Below are 14,996 nucleotides of genomic sequence, written 5' to 3'. Positions count from 1 at the left end.
TACCTTGATTCCTGTTTCATTTGTGAACGACGTGTAGGAAGAAAGATTATCGGTATTGTGGTGTAGCAATATTAATCAGTCGATTTGAGGTGGCGGAACTGAATCGGATTGGGGAGAAACGATGTTACGGCACCGCTTGCCTTAGAAAGGACAGGTCAATAGCACGCATCCTGCGGCATCAAGGAATCGTGCGTGTGGCAATGTAGGACAGTAGGGAAGGGTGCAACAAGGGGGAGTGGGGTGTTGGAGGACGGCTGTGTCAAGGCAGTCTTCGGAGTCAACCACAATGACAACGACAACAGAGTCAGTATTGGTCGCTTTTGTGCATGTGGAGCAGAAGTGTAACTGGAGATAGATTTATTTCTCACTCTATGCGGGAATCATATGGCATGAGCGTATCAGATTGTTTAATTATGCGCCAACATGCTGATTAATTTATCCATTCCAGAACACAGATTTAATTTTCAAGTTGATAACTGTAATAGTTACTGGGTGAACAAAAATACGGAGAAATGCATGCTTGGACATAAATGCAGATGCTAGCGAAGCCTGCAGGTGGAGCTGTTCTGTTTGACCACGAATGACACCTTTGCAACCGCCTCAATACGGTGCAAGTGTCCGTCGTGGTCAGAACAGTGTTCTAAGTGCTTTATGTCGGAGCTAAGCGAATTCGAACTTGGTGGGTTCTTCCGTACCAAAATAAGCAAAGTGTCTGGTTTTCAAAGAGGCGCCGTAGCGAAGATTTATACTGCATACGGATAAAGCGGAATAAATGTCACAACGCAAACGAAAGTGTGTGTTCAGTGATCGAGACGAAAGCTCACTGAAGAGGACTGTGACGAAATATAAGAGGACAATGGCTGAAAAAATCACTGCAGAACTGACTGTTGCATTCGAGAAACCTGTCAACGCAAAAACAACACTAAGCGGGCTCCGTAAGTAATTGGCAGTTACAGAATGAGCTAGAATTTGTAACGCCGGAAATGCATATCCTCCTATTTTCATCTATTGTACTATTATTTTTTTTCCTTGTTTTGTTACCTCAAGATATGACATTTCTGTCTCTTTATATATTGTAATTGTTTTACTGTTTGTATATATATATTTATGCACTTATGTCGATGTATAATTGGTTTGTTTCGTAAATATTATTTGTATTTTTACGCTGGGTCTTGCCTAGGGAAAACTGCTATCGAACGATTACATCGATGGGTCGTGTGAAGAATCAAAGTGTGTAGGATCTTTGGGAGTGTTAACTCTGCCGCGTGGGGCGCGGGCAGTGAGAGTCTGGCGGGAGTAGCGAGTGGAGCAGGTGTTGTGTGACGCTCCCGCGAGTTGCCGCGCTTTCGGGGTTTGGCAGCATGTAATTGCGCTCGACTCGCGATGATAGTTTCTGACATGGTGTCGCGGACGGGAAGCATTAGCTGGCGCACATCAAGAGCCCATTTCGCCTGGTGACCGTGTCGAGAAGAAGGCGCGCCAACATCCAGCTTCTGCAACAGCGACGGCCGACAATGAGTGACTGTCGCCACCTCCTCGATCGACGGCTTCAAACCTTCAATCAACCAACAAGGAAGACTAAAAGCACGTAAAGTTTCAGAACTGTATGGCAGACCTCAGCTTTTCAAATTGTTCCATTTGCCTCGCAAAATTACAGCAACTTAGCATGAACCTTTGTTGCTCATTGTCCCAATTGCATTGCCAAGCAGGGTCCCTTCCTTTTCCGAAATGAACCCGAGTGTCGTTGAAATTCAAACGCCAACATTAAAGTAATATAATTAGATTTCACTGCTTTAATTTCAAAGTTCAGTAGCTGGCTACAATATTTAGGTTACACGAGCACAAATTTAGAGTGCGAGTTTTGTTAGCATATTTTAGCTTACCTGTGACTGCAGCTCAGCTTGGTACGTACTAAATTTTACTATTGTTAATAGTTCAGAATCATTTAATTCAAGTTCAAAGTTAAATCTCTTGTTTCTAAATTGCGTAGAGTCAAGTTGCTTTTGAAATGATTGTTGAGGTAGTCCAAGACTAACCGTATTTTACTGGATTTCGATGTGCTTCAGAAAGAAAGCTCACTATTAACTTCAGTCACTAAATTAACTTTCGATTTTCCGGTTTTATTAATTCTTTTGCTAAATTAAGTCAGAGTGTAGCGAAATTTATTACTTCTGACAAACTTTCAGTTTTCACACTACACGTGTCAACCTTCAGTTGCCACGCTTCTAGTGTTAATTATATGTGTAATCACCTTTCTTTTTCAGTTACTATAGTAATTGTCCTTAGGACTGGCGACCGTGATTTCCCCCAAATCTCAAATATCTAATTACCGCTAGTTAATTGTTAACGTAACGGCCGCACATTTACTTTCTGTATTAACTTTACCCCTTTTCAAAATTAATTTCCACCAGTTTCATTTGCATTTTTCCTTTCATTTAGATGTAACCCTTTCCTCCCTCTTTACCGATAGATTAACTTCGGTGACGATTGCTTTTCCCAAATTTCCATTAGGTACACGCGGTTTAATTGTTCACGGTCATTAAGGTCGATAAGTGAGAGGCAGAGGTTACACGTGGCGACCTGGTGACAGGACAATCTTCAAATTTGAGGTTGTTCTGGACACGAATTTTGCATTGTGCAAATCTCGTAACAAAGTACTGGTTACGAAATGGTCGATACGTCAGCGAGAATATTCGTGTGAGGAATCCTAATTAGAGTTGAGATTTTGCATTTATATTAAAAATTATTAAAATGAGTGAAGGCAACAATTACCAAAATTTGGTAGACTTGGATACGGAACAATCGGTCGAACAGTGGGAAACGCGCACAGCGGTACCCATTGTTCCGGGGCAGGCGGCTAGCATGAAAGATGCGACCGCCGAAACGCAACAAAGAGCAGAAATGGAATTCCAGACTTTAGAAAATGTTTCGGAATCGGAAGTGAAAATCAAATCTGAATCCCTTGATGACGAATACGGGGGGACAATTAAAGAGGAAGCCGCTGCGGAAGTAAAACCGGTAGTTTCCGGGAATTTAACTGATTTATTGAATGTTTTGATTAACGAAATCAAGAGTCAATCGGCAGAAATTAAAGATCAGGCTGCCAAGCAAGAAGCTCAGGCTGCCGAGCAAGTAGCTCAGTCTGAAAAAATTGAACGAATGCTAGACAATCAGAACAAAGCTATTAATGTTGTTAACAACAATGTTGAAGTTGTTAACACAAAAGTTGATAAAATCAAAGACGATATTGTCGTGATTAATACCGAAATCGGTAACCTTAAACAGGAAATGATAGGCGTTCAGGCGGAAATTGCGAGCATAAATACTCGTTTTGATTCCGAAATTAGCAGAATCGAGAAAAGTGTAGGAGACGCAGTTGCTCCGATCATCGAGAATAAGGTGACGGAACAAATTCAATTAGTGAGAAAAGAGGATCAACAGAAGGTGGAAACTTTAAAGGCTTTAGTATCCGAAGTAGATACCAAAGTGACGAAGCAGGCTAACACCTGCGAAGAGAAAAAGAGGGAAGTGGAAACGCTTGCGACAACCACTTGCCAAGTGATTACGAGGGTGTCGGAATTAGAAAGGAAACTTGACGAAAAACAGAGCTATGTGCCAATCTGTGCACATAGTTCGGAGTTGTTGACGAAAGAGGAGCGGTTCGACCCCTTGAAAAAAGGCGGTATACACCCGACGGATTTCATTAAAAATTGTGAAAGAGTTTTACCCAGATCATGGACTAATGAGAGAAAAATTAATGCGGTTATTGATGTGTTGGCTGGTGATGCCAAGCGTTGGGGCCTAAACCTCAACATTACGAACCTGACTTTTGACGAGTTTAAAAATTTGTTTCTGGCTGAATACTGGTCAGAGCAAAAACAGCAAAGTGTCTGGCGCGAATTTGTCGTATCGAGGCCTTTCGATGCGAATTCGCGCGGCTCGATGAAGGAGTTTTGTGAGGGCTGGATCCGCAAGTTGGAATATTTGCGTGATCGCCGCACGGAATCCGAAATAGTCTGGGAACTCTACAAAAAGCTTCCAGATGATACAAAACGCTACGTAGGAAGCAATTACAGGACAATAAATGATTTCCTGGAAAGAGTGGAGGACGAGGACAATTGGCGCAATAATCGCGACAGTGGTAGAGGCCGTGGTAACAACAACGGGTACCACAGCAACCACACCAACGATAACCATGGGAAAATGCATACCGCAACCATGGCAGCAATAACAATAATGGTTCGGACCGTAATAACAATCGGTACAATGCAAATAATAACCGGAATGACGGAAACCAGTATCATACTAGCGTGATACGGGCTGCGCAGAATAGTAATAACGCCAGAGGGTGTGACCAGCCGCCTCAGCAGTATCCGGGGAGCGTATCTGCTGGGACGAGACAGGGAAACCATTAGCCGCGCCGGTGAGGGGCCGACCGGGCGTGGAGAAATTTTGGCGGCCCAATAATAGGAGAAAACCCAGGTGTCGTCGTTATGAAAATTCCGTATGGAATAATCAACGGCGGGAGAGTGTGCCAGTGTTAGGAGAAAGGAGTGCGCCCACAAGTAGTAGATCAGCTGTAGACACGGCAGTAGGAAGTACATTCACTGTCAGTGAGAACAATTTAAGTAGTGTTCCGGAAATCGATTATAAAGTGGCAGCTGTAATACCCACAGCGGAACTGGAGATTGAGTTTAAGAATGATTCGCAAGTGTTGAAAGAAGATCAGATGTCGGATAAAACGTCCGTCATCGAGCGAGGAGATGCAGAGAGGGATGAGGTCTGGTTAAGGCAGTTCGGTCGCTTATACGACGAACTAAGAGATTATAGGGGCCTGTACGGGAGAAGTGTTTATGGGGAGCGCGGGCAGGATTTGCCGCGTCTCGTCGCGCAGGAAGATAGTGATTGTGAAGTGATAGAAAGTTCTGGCCCTAACCGGCAGACTTTACCAGAAATAGTTGATGTTAATGGGGAGCACGAGCAAGATTCGTCGTGTTTCGTCCCGCAGGAGTTAGATGTTGAAGTAGTAACGGAAAGTTCTGGCCCTAACCGGCAGACTTTACCGAAAGTTATAGTGATAGAAGTAGCCGACCCATCCGACGCAAACCTCCAGTTTAAACGTTGCGAGAGTATTAAGGAGAAAGATTACGAAAATTTTAGTGATAGCCGGACACGATTGGTAGAAAAGCACGTAGATTACAGCGTGTATGAGGTTAGAGCTGACGTTATACGGTCAGACGGTAGCAGTGTGGGTTGCGCAGGTCCAGAGGAAGTAATTTCAGATGCTACTGGGCACATTCTTCCAGGTAGATTGGCAGATGAGATCAATCTGACCAAAGAGGAATCAACGAAGGTGACAATTAGTGAATTGATAGCAAAGCAACACTCACTAGTTGACGAGTTACAGGAAAAGGTTTCGGTATTGGAGGCGACGCTACAGACTAAGCCTCAGGACAGACGTGTTGAAATTAAAACTGTATGTGAACAGAGGCTGAAAAAGCCGCCAGATAAACCGGATTTAGGATCAAAGTCGGATGGTTTGTTCTGGAATGACCTGGATATAGACGAGGATTTACTGTGGGAAAATAAAGAAACAGTCGAGGACAAGTGTAGACAGATAGTAGTGTCTGTTAATATGCACGACCTACAACTAAACGTGTTGATTGACACCGGTGCAGAATTGAGTGCTGTATCTGGGAAAATATTTGAGTTACTGAAAGACAGACCTGGCATCGTAGTTATGCCAGTAACAGGAGTGAAAATTATCGGTGCTACTGGGAAGGCCAGTAAACCGGTCACAAAACAGATTTTTGTCAACTTCGAGATATGTGGGGCACGATTTGAACAAGAGTTTGTCGTCGTGCCAGACTTAACTACGGAAGTAATTATCGGGTTAGATTGGCTATTAAAGTACCGTGCAGTGATTAACTGCGAAAGCAAAACTTTGACATGTACGTCCCAAGATAAAACAATAGTAGTTAGTTTCGACGAGGCAGGAGACGGTGTGCATAGGCAATACCAGCCTATACACATTGTTAACTGGCCGAATGGTATTGACGTAGGTATGAATTTGAACTACTGTAATGTGAGGAATCTCGGCATTGACAATAGTGTAGAAAGTGAATTGGAAAGTATTGTAGACGGTGTGTCAAACGTAACACACGAACAAAGACGAGGCCTGTATGAAGTAATAATGAGGAATAAGAGTGTGTTTTCAGACAAACCGGGTCTTGTGGAAGGATATAAATGCAAGTTGCATGTAATTCCGCACGAACCATTCTTCGTGAGACCGTATGCTATACCGCTGTCCAAAAAGGAAGCAGTGCAACGGGAGATAGATAAGATGATCGAATGGGGAGTGATTGAAAGAAGTACAAGTCCATACAATAACGGTTTGGTCATTGTAGCAAAACGGGATGGTAGTGTGCGTATTGTGATTGACGCACGCACGTTGAATAGGGTCGTTCAACGTGAAACAGACAGACCAGAGAGTATGGAGGAGATTTTGCAACGTTTTCATGACGTTAAGTTCATGACTAGCCTCGATCTGACGGCTAGTTACTGGCAAATAGAACTCGAAGAAGAATCTAGGCCATACACCGCCTTCTTGTTTGCGGGCAGGTGTTATCAGTATAGAGTACTGCCGTTTGGACTTAATATATCTGTGTCCGTATTCATCAGGGCCCTAGATAAAGTGCTAGGACCGGCTTTGAGTTCAAGATTAACTGTATATGTTGACGACCTATTGTTGGCCAATGCCACTTGGCATGACCATTGTGAACTGTTAGATGAAGTTTTTAGAGCATTGCGCCGTGGCGGAATGACTCTAAAGCTAAAGAAATGCGAATTTGTGAAGCAGGAACTGAAATTTTTAGGGCATGTAATTACCACTGCTGGTATTACGAAAGACCCAGAGAAACTAGAGGCAATAAGGAATTGTCCTCCACCCAAGTCTAGGAAACAGTTAAAAAGTTTTCTGGGGCTCACAGGATTTTACCGTAAATTTGTAAAAGGACAAGTGTTTAATGATGAAAATTTGAATAATCTCTTACGCAAAAATGTTCCGTTTGTGTGGACTGACGGGTGTCAGACCGCTTTCGAGAGATTAAAAGACGAGTTGTTAAGATCTAACATACTATTTCATCCTGATTTATCGCTACCCTTCCATCTGGGAACGGATTCGTCGTATTACGGCGTGGGGGTAGAACTGTTCCAAGAAGTTGGTAAAGGAGAGGATTAGGAACACCGGACGATAGCGTTCGCGAGTCGAACTTTATCCAAAAGTGAGCGAAACTACACGATTTCTGAGAAAGAGTGTCTCGCTATCGTGTGGGGATTCAAGAAGTTCAAGGGTTACCTATGGGACCGTAAGGTGATTATTCATACGGACCATAAGGCGCTCACTTATCTGAAGGATTGTAAACTACTTCACGAAAGACTGACTAGGTGGTCGCTGTATTTACAGCAATTTAACTATGACATCTGTTACGTAAAAGGGACCGACAATTGCGTAGCGGATGCGCTGTCGCGGTTGCCCGAGTCTAATCAAGGTCTATTGAAAGATGAGGCAGATGGAGTGGTCAAATTGTACTATTTTAAAGAAGTTGAGGGACGTAAATTAATAATGAACATTTGTAAGAATCTACGTCGTCATCAGAACGAGGATGGTTGTTTAAATATGGTGAAAACCCGATATGATGAGAAGAGTCCAGAAGGAGAGAAATTAAGGAAGTATTACAAGATATACGATCATATCTTGTACATACGTAAGGGTGAAGATAGTAATATTTGGCGGGTATGCTGGCCCAGCAAATACGTCACGGAAATAATAGACTACTACCATTTGGCGTATGGTCACTGTGGACCAAAGAAATGTACGGAAAAGCTGAGTGAAGTAGTGCATTTCAACAACATGTTAAAACGAGTTACTGACAGAGTGAAAACTTGCGATTTATGTCAGAAGGTGAAGGTTACCAACTGTACGAGTCGTGGTCCTATGCAAAGTATAAGGCCTAACGACACCTTTGAGTTACTGTGCGTGGACTTGTATGGACCTTTGCCCAAGTCATCAGGAAACTTTGCCTACATTTTAGTAGTGCTAGAAGCTTTTTCCAAGTTCATCAAACTATACCCGATTAGGAAAGCTACAGCCAAAGCGGTCTATAGCAAGCTTGTGAACGATTATTTTGTTCATATTGGCAAGCCCAAGGCGATTCTATCAGACAATGGGGCACAATTTACTTCTAAGTTGTGGAATGAAGGCATGGAAAGTAATGGGGTCGAGGTGATCCATATTTCAGCTTATTGTCCGGCTGGGAATCCCGCTGAGAGGTATATGCGCGAGCTAGGCCGACTTTGCCGTACCTATTGCCATCACAGCCATAGGGCATGGAGCAAATATGTAGCAGTATTTGAGAGAATTATGAACACCTTGAGACATGAATCTACGGGATTTTCTCCAGAGGAAATCCTGTTGGATGACAGAAGTAAAAGTTTAGTGGAAGAGGTAATCAAATTCCCTCCACGGATTGACATTAGTATTGGTGTGAAAAAAGATCGTTTGCGAGAAGTAATGAAGCTAAAAGCTGATGCTCGCATACGTCGTCATGACGATAAAGCGCGTTTTGCTAAGTTTGCAATCGGAGACTTAGTACTTGTAAAAGCTCATGAGAAATCGAGCGAGATAGACAGTGAAATCTCTAAATTTAAGTTTGTTTATAATGGATCATATAAAGTCATTGGTATACCTCACACAAATGCTTATTGCTTAGAGTATCCAAGCTCTGGAAAACGATTAGGTATACGGAATATAGTAGACTTGAAATTGTACCAACCTAGGATCGATTAATACCACACAATGCGTAATTTGTACAATATGTAAATATAGAGTGTAAGATTTAAGGTTTGCTAGATTGCCATGCTTTTGCCTGACCAAGAGGACATTAAAGAAGTTGTAATTAATAAGTAATTAATTTTGACTAAATGATTTAAGAGAAAGTGATTATTTATCAATTGAAAAATCCAAGCTGCTAGTTTAAGTTTTCAGCTGAGTCACAGTAGATTAAGCAATGTAAATATGATTTTGTAACTAGCTGTAAGATTTCATGAATATGTGTTTTACTAGTCATTGCCGATGTACTTAGACGGTGTTTTAAGTTTCAGGCTAGTACATGCGTGTGATGATGGACAGTGTTGAGTTATCCACTGTGATAGTGTTAATGGACTCCTTGAGATTACTCGGGAGTGAGTTTTTCCCAAAGAATTCAGTGAAGCGGACGTTCTGGAAATGCCGTTAGACAGGCGAGTGAGATCAAGCGTGCCGCACAGGCGGGCGCAACAATACTGACGAGGCGGAGCCGCTGTCGGCTCTTGTGCCGCCGTAGGCTCTCCGTGCCGCTCTCGGCATTCTTTGTACTTGCGGGTACGAAAGGCGGAATAGTTTTTCTTCCCGGACAGCTGATGTGAAAGAATTCTGCTGTCAATATTTATGTTTTTTTCGATCTACTGAATATTATTTTCTTGTTTAGCGTTAAGTAGATTCTCGTGACGAGAATATTAATTATGAAAAGGTTATATAAAATGTGTAGTCTATTTAATTATTTATTTGCGTATTTTGATCTACCTGTTTTTATGACCATGCACTCTAATTAATTTTGCAAATAGTATTCCATTTCTCATAGTGTTACGAATTTTAATGATTTTGGAATAGCTAAACCATTTTCTATATTTTCTATGAATTTTAATATGTTGTCAACCTGTTTTATTTTGTGCAAGGTGACAGAGTGGAATAAGATTAGGAGTGTCTCCACTCAATTATTATGGTCTAAAAATTGATTTATGGTTAATTAGACGAATGCTAACTTTTGTTGATGTTTTGAGCATATGCATTTCCGCTGTTTCTTTTTTGGGACATTTTCTGAGTCTGTTTACGTTACACGAACATCCTCAGACAATGTGGGGCACGTGTAACGCCGGAAATGCATATCCTCCTATTTTCATCTATTGTACTATTATTTTTTTTCCTTGTTTTGTTACCTCAAGATATGACATTTCTGTCTCTTTATATATTGTAATTGTTTTACTGTTTGTATATATATATTTATGCACTTATGTCGATGTATAATTGGTTTGTTTCGTAAATATTATTTGTATTTTTACGCTGGGTCTTGCCTAGGGAAAACTGCTATCGAACGATTACATCGATGGGTCGTGTGAAGAATCAAAGTGTGTAGGATCTTTGGGAGTGTTAACTCTGCCGCGTGGGGCGCGGGCAGTGAGAGTCTGGCGGGAGTAGCGAGTGGAGCAGGTGTTGTGTGACGCTCCCGCGAGTTGCCGCGCTTTCGGGGTTTGGCAGCATGTAATTGCGCTCGACTCGCGATGATAGTTTCTGACATGGTGTCGCGGACGGGAAGCATTAGCTGGCGCACATCAAGAGCCCATTTCGCCTGGTGACCGTGTCGAGAAGAAGGCGCGCCAACATCCAGCTTCTGCAACAGCGACGGCCGACAATGAGTGACTGTCGCCACCTCCTCGATCGACGGCTTCAAACCTTCAATCAACCAACAAGGAAGACTAAAAGCACGTAAAGTTTCAGAACTGTATGGCAGACCTCAGCTTTTCAAATTGTTCCATTTGCCTCGCAAAATTACAGCAACTTAGCATGAACCTTTGTTGCTCATTGTCCCAATTGCATTGCCAAGCAGGGTCCCTTCCTTTTCCGAAATGAACCCGAGTGTCGTTGAAATTCAAACGCCAACATTAAAGTAATATAATTAGATTTCACTGCTTTAATTTCAAAGTTCAGTAGCTGGCTACAATATTTAGGTTACACGAGCACAAATTTAGAGTGCGAGTTTTGTTAGCATATTTTAGCTTACCTGTGACTGCAGCTCAGCTTGGTACGTACTAAATTTTACTATTGTTAATAGTTCAGAATCATTTAATTCAAGTTCAAAGTTAAATCTCTTGTTTCTAAATTGCGTAGAGTCAAGTTGCTTTTGAAATGATTGTTGAGGTAGTCCAAGACTAACCGTATTTTACTGGATTTCGATGTGCTTCAGGAAGAAAGCTCACTATTAACTTCAGTCACTAAATTAACTTTCGATTTTCCGGTTTTATTAATTCTTTTGCTAAATTAAGTCAGAGTGTAGCGAAATTTATTACTTCTGACAAACTTTCAGTTTTCACACTACACGTGTCAACCTTCAGTTGCCACGCTTCTAGTGTTAATTATATGTGTAATAACCTTTCTTTTTCAGTTACTATAGTAATTGTCCTTAGGACTGGCGACCGTGATTTCCCCCAAATCTCAAATATCTAATTACCGCTAGTTAATTGTTAACGTAACGGCCGCACATTTACTTTCTGTATTAACTTTACCCCTTTTCAAAATTAATTTCCACCAGTTTCATTTGCATTTTTCCTTTCATTTAGATGTAACCCTTTCCTCCCTCTTTACCGATAGATTAACTTCGGTGACGATTGCTTTTCCCAAATTTCCATTAGGTACACGCGGTTTAATTGTTCACGGTCATTAAGGTCGATAAGTGAGAGGCAGAGGTTACAAATTCCAAAACCTCTCACCTGTGATGCAAATACCCGTAACAGGAAAACATGGTGCCGAAACCATAAAACATGGACTGTGGAGAAATGTAAGAAAGTCATTTGGTCGGACAAGTCTTATTTCTCACCGTTTTCAACTGCTGGTCGAGTTTACATCCAAAGAGTAGAGCATGGCGGTGTTTCGGTGGTATTCCATAGAGCCCATAGTCACTCTGCCAGGTCGCACTACTGCCAACCATTTTGCGACCATTTTGGGTGATGCAGTCCATCTCATGGTGCCATCATTCGTTTCCCCAATGGTGATGGTGATGCTGTGTTCGAAGACGATAGAACCCCTGTTAACACAGCTTGCATCGTCCAGGACTGTTTTCGTGAGCTCGAGGATGAACTGTTGCATCTCCCCTGCCCATCACAGTCACCAGATCTCCATGTTATTGAGCTTTTGTAGTCCGTTTTGGACAGAAGGAAGCGTGATTGTCCAACACTATCGTCGTTACCTGAACTTTCCACTATTTTCCAGGAATAATGGTGTAGAATTCCCTTGAAAACCGTACAGGCCCTGTACTTATCTACTGCGAGATGACTGTAAGCTGTTTTGAATGCCAGAGGTTTTCCTATACCGCAATGTGTTACGTATTTAAAATTTCGTTTCTTTGAGATTCACAGCATCTACTCGTAAATATTGTATACGTTATAGGTTGAAACGTAAACATTCTTTATTTGCATAATGCAAGTAGGTGATCTCGACGGTAATTCATTTTCAAGCACATTCTGATGCCACATATTTCGAGTGTTGTGTACTGAGTTGTCAAGGTGCAGCATTTAGAGTAAGTTCCAATATGTGTCATGTGATGCAACGTTTTTGATATGGATTCCGTACTAATGTAATAATGGAATATGACGTTTAGCTATGTAGGAGTGACGTAAAACAATCTGATAATTACAACACGTAATGCGTAACATCACATGTGGTCTTGAAAATAACTTATCGTCAAAACTAGCTTAACGCACCATTCAAATGAAGAACGTTTACATTACAGCCTATACCGGACGATGTTTCGTTTTGCAATGTTTTGTTTTTGGCGTTTCCATAGTTTTACCCACTCCCTGTAGCTTAAGACTTTACCACTTGTAATAGGTACGCCCTAAGCTATCGGAAATACACTGTAGAGCCAAAGAAACTGGTAGACCTGCCTAATATCGTGTAGGGCCCTCGCGAGTACGCAGAAGTGGCGCAATGCGACGTTACATGGAATTGACGTCTGAAATAGTGCTGAAGGGAACTGAAACCATGAATACTGCAGGGCTGTCCACAAATCCTTAAGAGTACGAGGGGTCGACGTTTCTTCTGAACAGCATGTAACAAGGCATCCCAGATATGCTTAATAATGTTCATGTCTGGGGAATTTGGTGGGCAGCGGAAGTGTTTAAACTCAGGAGGGTGTTCCTGGAGCAACTCTGTAGCAATTCTGGATGTGTGGCATGTCGCATAGTCCTGCTGGAATTGCCCAAATCCCTCGGAATGCACAATGGACATGAATGAATGCAGATGGTCAGACAGGATGTTTAAGTATGTGTCATGTGTTAGAGACGTATCTAGACGTCCCACATGAAAGCAACTGCACACGCCCCACACATATACAGAGCCTCCACCAGCTTGAATAGTGTCCTACTGACATGCAGGGCACATGAATTTATGAGGTTGTCTCCATACCCGTACACATCCATCCGCTCGATACAATTTGAAAGGAGACTCGTGCGACTAGGCAACATGTTTCCAGTCATCATCAGCCCAATGTTCGTGTTGAGGAGCCCAGGAGAGGCGTAAAGATTTGTGTCGTGCATTCATCAAGGAAACACGAGTGGGCTTCGAAATCCAATATCGATGATGTATCGTTGAATGGATGGCACGCTGAGACTTGTTGATGGTCCAGTATTGAAATCTGCAGCAATTTGCGGAACGACTGCACTTCTGTCACGCTGAACGATTCTCTTCAGTCGACGTTTGTTCCGGTCCTGAAGAATCTTTTTCTGGCTACAGCGATGTCTGAGGTTTGATGTTTTATCGGATTGCTGATATTCACGATATACTCGTGAAATGGTCGTACTGGAAAATCCCAACTTCATCGCTACCTCGGAGACTGTGTCCCATCGCTCGTGGCGTCGACTATAACACGACGTTCAAACTCACTTAAATTTTGATAAACTGCCGTTGTAGCAGCAGTAACCGCTCTAACAACTGCGTCAGGCATTTGTTGTCCTATATAGGCGTTGCCGACCGCAGCGCCGTGTTCTGTCTGTTTATATATCTCTGTATTTGAATACGCATGCCTATACCAGTTTCTTTGGCGCTTCAGTGCATTTTGAAACATTCAGGTTCGTTTGAATTTGTTTATAGTTAATAATAAACATTTGTTATGCGATCAGAATGTATTGTGGAGTGAAGGCAGAATGCACATGGAGAATGAAACTTAAAACTGTGTTTAAGTAAGTACATAAGTGTATGTCTGTACACAACGTCGTGTAATGAGGACGTGGATTATGTGTACTTTATAAAAGGCCTTTTTGTGAAACATTTTTTATGTGAAAACTCTTACAGCTTTTTAAATAAAGCAAACATTATTAACATTGTACATCTTCATTCTCCATGTATACATATTTGCAGTGCTCAGTTGCTAGATGGCTCTGAACCGTTGCGTGTAACATGGCGGCGTGTAACGTAACTATGCCGGCGCGTGAGGAAAAGAGTGCTATAATCGAGTTTCGAATTCGAAGAGTTCATCCAAATATGGAGCATCCCCTCCTTCAGTATGACAATGCGAGACTACACACGACCGCTGCGACATTTGCAACAATCCGACGCCTTGGATTCGCTGTTATCGATCGTACTCTACACAGTCCCGGCATGACTACCCGATTTTCATCTTTTTCCAAAACTTAAACACCTTCCAGGATTTCATTTTGATAGTGATGATGCAGTGGAAGCAGTGAGGTTGTGCCTCCGTTAACGAACATTCTACAACGACGGTATCAACAAACTGGTCTCTCGTTGGAAGAAATGTGTTCGTCGCCAGAGTGACTATGCTGAGAAATATCTAGAAATGTATATATATATATATATATATATATATATATATATATGTATATATACGAAGTTATGTCTTTGCGTTAGTCCCTCGACATATAAAGATGTGGCTATTTAAAGTTTTTCTTACGTTATTAGAACATAAGAATTTGGACGAAATGTAGAATTAACTGAAAGTTTATGACTAAACTACGGGCAGTATCTAAGTATACGGAGACACCAACAGAGCTCATTGGCTGTACGTTGTCTCAGTCAGTCAGGAGAGGGCGCAGTGCCACATTCTGTAGGCGGTTAACTTACTGTGCTGATGAATTCTCGAGAAAACAGGATCTAGCTTTCCTAGAGGAAA

The sequence above is a fragment of the Schistocerca serialis genome, chromosome 4 (genome assembly GCF_023864345.2).
Source record: "Schistocerca serialis cubense isolate TAMUIC-IGC-003099 chromosome 4, iqSchSeri2.2, whole genome shotgun sequence".
NCBI classification, from domain to species: Eukaryota; Metazoa; Arthropoda; class Insecta; order Orthoptera; family Acrididae; genus Schistocerca; species Schistocerca serialis.
Note: the sequence above shows the minus strand (reverse complement) of the source record.